The sequence below is a fragment of the Panthera pardus genome, unplaced genomic scaffold, assembly GCF_024362965.1.
Source record: "Panthera pardus isolate Hobbes unplaced genomic scaffold, ASM2436296v1 HiC_scaffold_24, whole genome shotgun sequence".
In the NCBI taxonomy this organism is placed as follows: Eukaryota; Metazoa; Chordata; class Mammalia; order Carnivora; family Felidae; genus Panthera; species Panthera pardus.
Window position 1 is genome coordinate 51,206,041 of NW_026526810.1, and position 13,603 is coordinate 51,219,643.

The 13,603-nt window shown below is 39.6% G+C and overlaps 1 pseudogene; it reads left to right on the top strand.

The window, feature by feature from the left end:
• The first annotated feature begins 1,250 nt into the window (after positions 1-1,250).
• On the top strand, positions 1,251-2,423 carry LOC109263052 (heterogeneous nuclear ribonucleoprotein A3-like; annotated as a pseudogene).
• The last annotated feature ends 11,180 nt before the right edge of the window (positions 2,424-13,603 follow it).

Sequence of the window (13,603 nt, forward strand, 5' to 3'; positions counted from 1 at the left end):
GGCCTTCCTGCTTCCCTCAGGCGCTACCTGGGGGCGCTGGGGGAGGGGGGCCTAAGGAGGGGCCAGAGGAGGGGGTAGGGGAGAGGCGAAGCCGGTCCTCCACAGTCGTCTGCAGGCGCTGCTGTTTAAGTCGGCGTCATATCCAAGGGAACATTGCTGTCCTGAAAGTAACCTGCAGAGGCGTCAGCCACCAGACTAATGTCCTCAGACTTGAGCTGCAGAAGAAGGGGGTTCTGCAATGTGGAGCAGATTCTGAAGGCTAGCACTGAGATTCTGATAAGGTGTGTCTCCGTCTTACCTAGAGGTGAGGCCTGGGGGTCTGTATTTGTATTAGCATTGGAAATCTTGAGGCTGCAGATAGGGCACGGTCTACACTTTGAGAAACAGGAACTACACTGATGCAACCTTCATGTGGGCCCTGTATCCCCAGCACCCAGCAAAGTGCCCGGTACAAATAAGAATGAACGAATGCGTCAGTCGGTACAAGTAAGAATGAACGAATGGCTCAGTCGGTTAAGCGTCCCACTTCGGCTCAGGTCATGATCTTACGGTTCATGAGTTTGAGCCCTGCCTCGGGCTCTGGGCTGACAGCTCAGAGCCTGGAGCCCGCTTCAGATTCTATGTCTTCCTCTGTCTGCCCCTCCGCTGCTTGCACTCTGTCTCTCGCATTGTCTCAAAAATAAATAAACATTAAAAAAAAAAAAAAAAAGAATGAATGAATGAATTGACATACCATCTCATGGGCTCCATGCATCAGAGTGAAGAAGCTATGAAATGGAATCTGCAAACACTTTTTCTCTTAACTGGCTCTGCTTCTTGTAATAGAAGCCGGACTTCTGCGTGCATTCTTCCTTCAGGCTTCTTTTTCTTCAGAAACAATGAAAGTTTACTCCAAGGGGAGAGCTGCCCTCAGGCCTGGCTTCAGTCCGTAAAGGTCCTTCCCTCCTTTGAGAGTAGTGTTCAGGATTTCATTCCCTACAGCCTCTCCCCACACCCAGACATTCTGCTGGATCATTTTATCCCCCCTGGGAGACTTTCCCCAGCACCCAGCCCTTGGAGATAACCCTGTGGCACTCACTGCACACTCCACAGATGGGTCACAACCTGTACTTTCCTTCCTCAACCTGTAATCATCCCTTCCCCAAATGCTCTGGAAGGTCACTGAGGGCAAGGCTTCATTTCTTAAAAAAAAAAAAAAAAAGTCTAGCCCATATTGAGCTCCAGTTGGAAGAGGCGAGTCCGGTCTCAAAATGGAGGTAAAACCACTGCCTGGTTGCCCCCAGCCGGACTCTGTCTCCGCCGCACGGGGCGGGGGGCATGATCCAAAGGAACCAGAGCAGTTGAGAAAACTGTTTATTGGTGGTTTGAGCTTTGAAACTACAAATGATAGTTTATAAGAACGTTTTGAAAAATGGGACACACTTACAGATTGTGTGGTGATGAGAGACCCCCAAACAAACCATTCCAGGGGTTTTGGTTTTGTGACTTACTCTTGAGTGAAGAGGTGGATGCAGCCATGTGTGCTCGACCACACAAGGGTGATGGACCTGTAGTTCCAAAGAGAGCTGTTTCTGGAGAGGATTCTGCAAAGCCTGGTGCCCATCTAACTATGAAGAAAAATTTCGTTGGTGGTATTAAAGAAGATACAGAAGAATACAATTGGAGAGACTGCTTTGAAAAGTATGGCAAGATGGAAACCATAGAAGTTATGGAGGACAGGCAGAGTGGAAAAAAGAGAGGATTTGCTTTTGTACCTTTTGATGATCATGATACAGTTGATAAAATTGTTCAGAAATACCATCACTATTAATGGGCGTAATTGTGAAGTGGAAAAGGCCCTTTCCAAACAAGAAATGCAGTCTGCTGGATCACAAAGAGGTCGTGGAGGTGGATCTGACAACTTTATGGGTCATGGAGGAAACTTTGGTGGAAGAGGAGGCTACGGTGGAGGTGGTGGCAGCAGAGGTAGATATGGAGGAGGTGATGGTGGATATAATGGATTTGGAGGTGATGGTGGCAACTGTGGTGGTGGTCCTGGTTAAAGTAGCAGAGGAGGCTATGGTGGTGGTGGGCCAGGATATGGAAACCAAGGCGGTGGGTATGGCGGTGATGGTGGAGGATATGATGGTTACGATGAAGGAGGAAATTTTGGAGGTGGTAACTATGGTGGTCGTGGGAACTATAATGATTTTGGAAATTATAGTGGACAACAGCAACCAAGCTGAGCACCCATGAAAGGGGGCAGTTTTGATGGAAGAAGCTCGGGCATTCCCTATGGTGGTTATGGATCTGGTGGTGGAAGTGGTGGATATGGTAGCAGGAGGTTCTAAAAATTTTCGGAAGAAAAGGGCAACAGTTCTTAGCAGGAGAGCGAGCGAGTTGTTGTCAGGAAAGCTGACAGGTTACTTTGAGACAGTCGTCCCCAGTGCATTAGAGGAACTGCAAAAATCTGCCACAGAAGGAATGATGCTCCATAATCAGAAAAGTTCCTGCAGCTTAAACAGGAACCCCTTCTTGTTCAGGACTGTCATAGCCATAGTTGGCGAAAAGTGCAGCTGTTGATGAATGCAATGTAGTGTCAATTAGATGTGCATTCCTGAGGTCTTTTATCTGTTGTAGCTTTTTCTTTTTCTTTTCATTACATCAGGTATATTGTCCTGTAAATTGTGGTAGTGGTACCAGGAATAAAAAATGAAGGATTCTTTAACTTTTCAAAAACAAAAATCTATTAAGTGTCTTACTTTTTTTTTTAATTTTTAAATAGCTTTATTGAAGTATAATTGACATACTGTAAATAGCCAATATTTAAAGTACATACTACAGGGGCGCCTGGGTGGCTCAGTCGGTTAGGCGGCTGACTTCGGCTCAGGTCATGATCTCGCGGTCCGTGGGTTCGAGCCCTGCGTCGGGCTCTGTGCTGACAGCTCAGGGCCCGGAGCCTGTTTCAGATTCTGTGTCTCCCTCTCTCTCTCTGACCCTCCCCCATTCATGCTCTGTCTCTCTCTGTCTCAAAAATAAATAAACGTTAAAAAAAAAAAATAAAGTACATACTACAGTAAGTTTTGATATATGTATACGTCATGAAGCCATCACCATATTCAAGATAATGAGCATAATGTATCCCCCTCAAAAGTCCTCTCCCCATCCTAAGCAACCATTGCTCTTCTTTCTTCACTACAGATTAGTTTGCATTTTCTAGAATTTTATATAAATAGTATAAAAAGTGGGTATTTTTTAGGCTTTTTTTAAATGTTTCTTTATTTTTGAGAGGTGGGGGAGGGGCAGAGACAGCAGGGCCACAGAGGATCCCAAGCGAGCTCTGTGCTGACAGCAGCAAGCCCAACACAGGACTCCATCTCACAAACCATGAGATCATGACCCAAGTTGAAGTCACTCAACTGACTGAGCTACCCAGGCACCCCAAGCTTTTTAGACTTATCACAATTGTTTTGAGATTCATCCAAGTTGTTGGATATATCCAAATTGCATATATCAATAGTTCATTCCTTTTTATTGGTGATGTGCCACAATGTGTTTATCCATTTACATACTGATGGACATTTGGGTTGTTTCTAGTTTTTTATGATTACAAATATGGTTCCTATGAACATTCACGTACAAGTTTTGATACGGACATATGCTTTCATTTCTTCTAAGTTATCAGGTCATTGTTACTCTATGATTAGCCATTTGAGGAACGTCTAAACTGTTTTCCAAAGTGATTGAACCACTTTAATTCCCAGCAGCTGTGCAACTGGAGCTGGGAGTCCCAGTTTTTCCAAATCCTCACCAACAGTTGGTGTAGTCAGTTTCTAAAAAATTTTAGATGTTCTAATAGGTGTGTAGTGCATCTCATTGTTTTTTTTTTTTTAATTGAAGTATAATTAGCATAATTAACATACAGTGTTATATTAGTTTCAAGTGTACAGTATAATAATTCAACGATTCTATACATTTCTCAGTGCTCATCACAATAAATGTACTCTTAATCCCCTTCACCTATTTCACCCATCCCCTCCCCCACCTCCCCTCTGGCAACCACTGGTTTGTTCTCTATATTTAAGAGTGTTTTTTTTTTTTCATCTTTTTTCTTAAAGTCCACCATAAGAGTGAAATCATATGGTACTTGTCTTTCTTTGACTGACTTCTTTCACTTAGCATTATACCCTCTAGGCCCATCCATGTTGTTCCAAATGGCAAGATCTCTTTCTTTTTTATGACCGAGTAATATCCATTGTGTGTATATATTTCATATATATACATATATATATATATATATATATATATATATACACACACATATATATATACCACTTCTTTTTTTTTTTTTAATTTTTTTTTTCAACATTTTTTATTTGTTTTTGGGACAGAGAGAGACAGAGCATGAACGGGGGAGGGGCAGAGAGAGAGGGAGACACAGAATCGGAAACAGGCTCCAGGCTCCGAGCCGTCAGCCCAGAGCCTGACGCGGGGCTCGAACTCACAGACCTCGAGATCGTGACCTGGCTGAAGTCGGACGCTTAACCGACTGCGCCACCCAGGCGCCCCCTATATACCACTTCTTTATCCATTCATCTGTTGATGGACATTTGGGTTGCTTCCATAATTTAATTTAGCTTTTGTAAATAATGCTGCAATAAACATAGGGGTGCCTATATCTTCTCAAATTAATGTTTTTGTTTTCTTTGGATAAGTACCCAGTAGTGGGATTATTGGATCATATGATAATTCTATTTTTAAAATTTTTGAGGAACTTCCATACTGTTTACCACAGTGGCTACACTGACTTGTATTCCCACCAACTGTGCCTGAGGGTTCTTTTTCTGTACATCCTCAGCAATTGTTTTTTCCTCCAGAATACTTGCCAAGGCCTCATTTTAAAAAACAGAATCTGGTAAAATGTTTTGGACAGTGTAGGAGCTCAAAAAAAAAAAAAAAGATTTGATGATAAATGTAGACCAATCTCTGGAAACCCAATAATGATAAAAATGGAAGTATGTGTCAGGGTTGGGGGGGGAGGGATGGGTAAGGTGTGACAAAACAATGGGATGGATTTTTGCAAGGGATTGGTAGAGTCACATTCATTGCTTTGAGACCTATCCCATAAGGCTAGGCTATACTTGACCGGTCCCTCCAGCACTTCCTGCACGCAGCTTCTAAGCAGGCTTTGCTTGGAGAGACAGACTAACCCAGGGTTACCTGACTTCACTTGTGAAGCTGAACTTTAAACTAAGCTTTCTCTTCTTGGCTTGTGGAGTTCCTTCAGTCTCCCAAACATGGCTCTCCAGTGGGTGAAGCTGACAATGGAGAAAGCCCTAATGGTTTAATAGCTGAGAGCCACTTGAAGTAGACTCTTACTGACTTTTAAATTAAGTAAACAGAATACCAGAACCAAGGCAGAGGTCTGACAGTAAAATATGACACAATGACCACACTTTGGAGAGGTATTTGTTTTCTTATGAGCAATAACACTTTGCAACTGTCTTGAAGGTTATTGCCTGGAGGTAAAGAGATTTGGAAAGGCAGGAGACAAATTTAGAAATATATTCTAAGACTAAGCCTCTCTATAGAAAACATAAAACAGTGAGTTGATAAAGATTCTTAAGAAACTGGCATTTTTAAAGTAAAAAAGCAAGTTGTTATTATGGCATTTAAACAATTTGGTGTGACATTTCTACATAATTTCCTAACAGAGACTAGCATTCATGATGGTAAGCAATAGACTTTTCTAGGCATTTTAGTGAATAGGGATAAAGTGCTGGCTTTGCCTTTGCTGGTGGCCTGCTTGGCACAGCTTCTCTGGGTCTCTGCCTAACTTTCCCAAACACTTTGAGGGACTCTCTCCCCTGAATACTACTACAAGTTGTTGATAAATTTCTGCCATGAAAACCTATTTAGAATTCTAAAATGAAATCATAGGTTGCATATCCTCCAGGATTGCATATTTAGAAAAAGGGAGACTTTAGTCCAGGCAGCATCTACTCTATCACAAATACTGGGTTACTTCAGGTGTAGATAATGCAATATACTAACAAGAAAAATCTGTGTGCCATTGGACTTTAGTTTTCGGAAGGTCAGAACAGTTGTAAAATTCTGATTTCCCGATTTCTCCATTTGGTCAACTATTCAGTTACTCAAACCTGGTTATTTACAACAAAAGAAAGAATAACAAAAACAAAACAAAACAAAAGAAAGAGACAAGAAGGAAGGAAGGAAGGAAGGAAGGAAGGAAGGAAGGAAGGAAGGAAGGAAGGGAGAAAAACATGAAATTTCTTACAGACCTTGGAAATAAGGTTACCAATGAGAGTTAAACTAGTAAAATCCATATGCAATGAATAAGATTAATGAGCTTCCCTGAGGAACTAGTAACATACCTGCCATTAACAAATTTCAGGGAAGATTAGGAAAAGAAGGAGAGCAGGAATTTTAGTCTAGAACTATCCAGGGGAGAGAGGTGCTTGGTGATAGTGGTGGCAATGTTGCTGGCACAGAAAAGTGGAAGCAAGGGGACTGCTAAAGGTTACTGCTACATGCCAGCTGAGGATGGTGACTGAGATAAATCTTGGAAGTGGAGATGGAGTGAAGCAGGTAGGTCCAAGATTTATTTTGGAGCTAGGCAAGGGACTTGGTAAGGATTGGTTTATAGGAGTTGAGGAGAAGGTAGCTGGAAGATTTACTCTCAGATTTCTGACATGATTACTGGATGGATGAAGGCTATTATCTGATATGGGCAGTACTGAGGGAGGAGGAACAGATTTGGGGGAAAGATCAGGCAAGTAATTTTGGGTAGGCTAAGTTTGAGATATCTGTGAGACATCTAGGAGAAATAAACCAGGTCTGGGAAAGTCTCGGTTTGAAAAGTCTATACTAAATTTGGAAATCATTGGTAATAGACTGTATTTAAAGGAATAAAAGATAAGGAGGTAATGTAGGGAGAGTATAGAATGAAAAAAGACACACTTCAGGTCCAAACATTCAGCATCCAACAATGAGGGAGCAGGAAAAGGAAAAAGGAACCAGCAAAGAATCCTGAGAATAAGGAGAATCATATTAGGGAAAGGCAGTGTTTTAAGAAGGAAGCAGACAGCTGTTAAATACCAATGAGAGGTCAAGATGGAAATCAAAAAGTATGGAGTTAGTGGAGTTAGCCATAAGGAAATCATGGGTGTTCATGGCAAAGTGTTTTGGTATGAAGATAGGAGCAGGAGCCACACTGGTTTGGGATCATTCATATATTCATTTAGTAAACACATAGTAAGTAATCTGTGACATGTCAGGTATAAAATATTGGGGATACAATAAACAAGACAGAAACAATCCCCATTCAGGGAGAGGAATCCATTAAATAAATGACAACAGAAGTATTGATTCTATCATACTTAAGGTAAGGGCTATGAAGAAAAAGGAAAGGATACCATGAAAATGTATAACAGAAAAACCCAGTCCAGCTTGAAAGCAAGGGAAGATTGCCCCCAAGGAAGTGATGTATTAGCTGTAATTGAAAGACTTAGGTAGTCACAGGAGTGAGGCAAAGGAGAGAGAGGGTGTGTTCCAGGCAACACACACATAGAGTCCTAGAGGGGGAAGAGGTCATTGTTGAAAGTCAGCAGTGTGGCAGGGCCATGGTGAGCAAGGGGACCCAACCCAGGGGTGTACATAGGTCTTCCAGTATTTCATGTTGCTGAAATGCAGGAGTACAAGAAGAAATGTGGCAAGAATAAAGATCTTAGGGGGAAAGCTGGAAAATCACACTGCTTGAAGGTGAGGAGTTCCTTCTGAGGTACAAAGTCCATTTTTGTAACAAGGACAGGGAGTGTAGCTGGGAGCATAGAACCTCCCAGAATTAGTTTGATTCTGAGAATCAGAGATGATAGAATTGAATAGGGAATCCTATTGACAAGTCTTACTTGCAGGAGACAATGGGGAGGAGCTGGCAGACACTGTTATAAACAACCTGAAAGCTGTCTGTCTGCGGCTGGGAGAAGTAGGAGCTAAAAGAGTTCTTATAGGGGTACCTGGGTGGTTCAGTCCATTGAGTATCCAACTCTTGATTTCGGCTCAGGTCATGATCCCAGGGTCGTGGGATCGAGCCCTGTGTAGGGATTTTCTTGGGATTCTCTCTCTCAACCTCTGCCCCTCTCTCCCACTCACACACTCTCTCTCTCTCAAAAAAAAAAAAAGGAAAAGAAAAAGAAAAAGCTCTTACAGACAATCTGGGTTATAGAGGAATTTCCCATTAGCCTTGTCCTCTTCTCTTCATGTCATGTCTATAAATAGCTGGTCCAAAGTGATTCACTTCATTCATTAGTTATCAATAAAGTTCCACAATAGGAACTGTATAAACATGATAAAGGAATAAAGGGAAATGAAAAGAAATAAAGAATATTCACCAGAAAAAAAATATTGCTGAGGAACAAATGAAAGTTTTGATAGAACAGTTTGCCATAAAACTGAAGAGGGCATCCAATGTGGAGACACTCCACATTGGAGGTAAGGTGGGGGAAGGGGGCAAAGTAGGGGTGGGGGAAGGGCAACACAGGTACAGAACCTGAGTGGGATGAGAAGGGCATCTTCACAGGGAAGTGGTATTAACATGGGGTGTCAAAGCCCTAAAAGGGTGAGGAAGAGAACACATGTGTTTAGCACAGCTCAGTGTGAGGTGAGGGAGACTGGGGATGATGAAGAGGATGACTATAGCTAAAGGCTAGTGTTGGGTATAGGAGCCTGAATATGTTGGGGATAGCATTTGCTCAGGTGAGGAGGGAGCCACAGAGATAAGAGATTGGTACACACTGAGGGATTGAAAAAATAAGTACTACATTAAGGATGATGGGAGCAAGGTTTCTCACTATTGGAAAAGAGAGGTATACATATGGAAGGAAAAAAACAGAATGAACCCTGTGTGATGTTAGATAAAATTGGAGGAAGCATTAGAGACTGTTAAAAACTGAGAACAAACTGAGGGTTGATGGGGGGTGGGAGGGAGGGCAGGGTGGGAGGGAGGGCAGGGTGGGTGATGGGTATTGAGGAGGGCACCTTTTGGGATGAGCACTGGGTGTTGTATGGAAACCAATTTGACAGTAAATTTCATATATTAAAAAAAAAAAAAAAAGAAAAAAGAAACACACAAGGAAACCAAATAAAGTGTCTTATGATCAAAAAAAAAAAAAAAAGATAAAATTGGAGGGATCAGTGTGAGCTCATGATTTGCAATAGACAGAAATAAATAGAAGTATAAATATATGTGTGTACACACACACACATAATTCTCCATAGTTCTGTCTACAGAAAGAGCTTGGGTTGGGAACAGTGACACCTGATAGCAAAGAGTATATCTAGCACCCAAATCTTGGTTACCATACTCCACTATAGGAACCAGGGCTTCTTGAAGAAATGACTTAATCTAGGGCTGGAACAAGAAAAGTACAAGATGAACCTGGAACATCTTGTTGTGCCAGAAAGTAAGGAAATATTCCATGAATTATGGGACATATCAAAGGACACAGAAGCCAGCTTGAATTAACTACTACTGAACAAATCACAGGAAATTTGAGCATAAAAATAAATTATAATAATAACATATCATAACCCATTGAGTAAAATAAGAACAGTGAGTCCATACTGACAAAAATCAATTAATAAATTGAAAGTTTGACAAAATATGTGTAGTTACATAACCCAAAGTACCTCCCTACAAAATATCTATTACATAGGGGAAAAGAGTAACTTTACATTGGAGAAGCATGGTTATACCACCTTAATCAAGTGTTCAGAATTACTATCGTTATCAATGAGACATACTGAAATCATGTACCACTTGAAAGGATGTGATGAGAAGAAAACAGTTGAGATATTAATGCAAAAAAAATGCAGAAGCTGAATCTAATCATGAGAAAATATTAGACAAGCTCAATTTGAGGAATATCCTGCAATAATTTGTCTGTAATCTTTAAATGAGTCATTGTCATGGGAGTCAAAGAAAGCCTGAAGAAATGTTTCAGATTGAAGGAAACTAAAAAGACAAGACAACTAAATCCAACACATGATTCTGAATTGTATCCATTTGCATAAAGGACATTATTAGGTCAATTGGTAAAAATTTACCAGGGTCTGAAGATTATCTGATAGTAATACCATGTATCACTGAGTTTGTTAATTTCATGAGTTTGATGGGGCAAATGTTAACAATTGGGTTAGGAAATAAAGTTCTTTGTATTGGATGGGAATGCAAGCTGGTGCAGCCACTCTGGAAAACAGTATGGAGGTTCCTCAAAAAACTAAAAATAGAACTACCCTATGACCCAGCAGTTGCACTACTAGGCATTTATCCAAGGAATACAGGTATGCTGTTTCAAAGGGACACATACACCCCCATGTTTATAGCAGCATTATCAACAATAGCCAAAGTATGGAAAGAGCCCAAATGTCCATTGATGGATGAATGGATAAAGAAGATGTGGTATATGTACGATGGAGTGTTACTCAGCGTTCAAAAAGAATGAAATCTTGCCAGTTGCAACTACGTGGATGGAACTGGAGGGTATTATGCTAAGTGAAATCAGTCAGAGAAAGACAAAAATCGTATGACTTCACTCATATGAGGACTCTAAGAGACAAAACAGATGAACATAAGAGAAAGGAAGCAAAAATAATATAAAAACAGGGAGGGGGACAAAACATAAGGAACTCATAAATATGGAGAAAAAAATGAGGGTTACTGAAAGGGGGGTGGGAGGGGGGATGGGCTAAATGGATATGGGTCACTAAGGAATCTACTCCTGAAATCATTGTTGCACTATATGCTAATTAATTTGGATATAAATTTAAAAAAATAAAAATAAAACAAGTTAAAAAAAAAAACCCAATGAAATAACATAGGATGCTAAATAGCCACATGCTCAGGATTAGAAATAGAGTGTAATACATGGGATGTTCATAAAATTTTAGGGATGAATGAAAATTTAAACATTTTGAGCATGAAGAAATGGCCCAGTATTATTTGCCTAATGTTTATATAGTATGTAAACATACTGGAAGAAACTTACAAAACTAAATGGTGTATATTCGAAACATTATTTTGTGTAATAAAAATTTTCAAAGAAAAAAAGTTCTTTGTAGTGGACTTGCAACTCTTCTATAAATAAAATTTACAAAATTAATATGTATGAAAGAAAATTCAATAATTTTGAATTTGTATTTGTGTTGTATTTGCCTTTGCAAGACAATAGCATAAAGCAGAGATGAAAAGGAGAAGCAATAGTGAAATATTAGAAAGAAATGAGGGGCGCCTGGGTGGCTCAGTCAGTTAAGTGTCCGACTTTGGCTCAGGTCATGATCTCACAGTTCATGGGTTCGAGTCCCATGTCGGGCTCTGTGCTGACACCTCAGAGCCTGGAGCCTGCTTCAGATTCTGTGTCTCTTTCTCTCTCTGTCTCTGTCTCTCAAAAAAATGAATAAATGATAAAAATATTAAAAAAGAAAGAAAGAAATGAAATGTGAGCTGGAAGACCTCAGGAAGGAAAGTGGAATAAAACAAAATCATCCAAAAAAAAAAAAAAATGAAAGCAAAACTGGAAGTATCTCAAAGGAGTAGGCACTGCTAAAACCAGTTAAGAGAAATAGAGGACAAGATTGAGGAAAGTGAGCAAAATGAAATGGAAACAAACAAGTTTAAAAGGATTAGAGAAAAAATGATAGAAGTTTCCAAAAATTAAAGAATAATTGAATCTCCCAACTGAAAGTTCATACCATGTGCAAGGAAATATTAATGTGGAATCTGAGAAAAGGTTACTTGATTACCAAGATAAATAAAGAATCCTTTGGGGAGCTAGGCAAATAATCAAGTCACTTAGAAGGGTGGAAAAAACTCAGGCTTAGCTTAGACTTCTCCATAGCAACATTCACTGCTAGAAACAATACCTAAGAAGTCCTCAAGGAAAATGTCACCCATATATTTTATACACAGTCAAACTGTGGTTTATATAAGAAGGCACAGTGAGACATATTTGAATATGCAAGCACTCAAATATTGTTTCCATGAGCGTTCCTTGAAGTAACTACTAGAAAATGAACTCAAGCCAACCATGTGATGAATGAGAAACCTATGCCAAAAAAGAGAAGAGCTATTGACGGCAGGAGAAGGAGAAGAAAAATATACTAATTTCAATATTTGTTCATATTAGGGGATTGATAAGTAATGCCTAAGTAGTGAGAGTTAGGTGTATGAGTTACACACTGAAACAAAAATATAAGCCTTCTAATTTCTCAGAAAAAAATAAAAACAAATGCATGTCACATTTCGAGAGTTTTCAAAGAATCTGTAAAGAAATAGAAGACATCACATAAAATAATGTGAGAACTAAGATCAAATATACATCAGTTTGATAAGTATAAGTAGGCCAAACTAATTTATTAACATAAAAGAAATTCAGATTGAATCATAAAGCAAAATCCAACTCTGCAGTATACAAGAGACCCAAAACAATAATTCAGAAATCTTTACAATTACAAACAAGAAGAGAACAGGGGTTGTAATTGAAATCAGGCAGAATTAATACCAGGACAAACAAGTGTTAAAGGTGACAAAGAGTAGTCATTTATAATGATAAAGAATGCAATTTACAATGAATTTACAAACTTATGAATATGTACCAAACAACATAGCATCAATATTAATATTAATAAATAAAACCACAGGACATGCAAGGAAAAATAGAAATACAGTAGTAGGAGCCTTATAGGTCTAAATTGCATAAGTGATAACGTAGATAAAAGTTGGCATTCTGAAAAGAGAATAATTTTTTTTTAAATAGCCATGAGTAATTCACAAAAACTGACCATATACTAGGCTAAAAGGAAAATCTCAGTAAAGTGCAAATGGTATAAATAAACAGGTAACATTTTCTAAACATAAGACAATCAAAAGATAGATAAGACTGGAGTGCCTGGGTGGCTCAGTCGGTTAAGTGTCCGACTTCTGCTCAGGTCATGATATCATGGTTTGAGTTCAGGCCCACCGCGGGCTGCGTGCTGACAGCTCAGAGCCTGGAGCCTGCTTCAGATTCGGTGTCACCCTCTCTCTCTGTCCCTCCCCTGCTTGCACCCTGTCTCGCTCTCTCTCAAATATAAATAAATATTAAAAAAAAAAATAGACAAGACTTCTAACTGGTTTTATGATGCAAGCATAACCTAATACCCAAATCAGACAAGGACATTACAAGAAAGGAATGTTGCAAAAGAAAAAAAAAAAGGAATATTGCCAGTAATCTGTCTCATCAATGTAGATGCAAAAATCCTAAACAAGACATTATCATGTCTAATTGCAGTAATACATTAAAAGCATGTATGGTTTTTAAAAGCTCAATAACATGATTAGATATGTAGTCAGGTTCAAACCACTGTTGTGCATAGTATAAGATGTCATCATCCATCACCAGGGAACATAATAGTAGATTCCCAATTGAGATGTCAGTTTGGAAGTGTGATTTTTCATAGTAATTTCAGTATTATGTAAGATGAGGCTGAACTTTGAAATCAGACTGATCTTGGGGCGCCTGGGTGGCTCAGTTGGTTAAGCGGCCGACTTCGACTCAGGTCATGATCT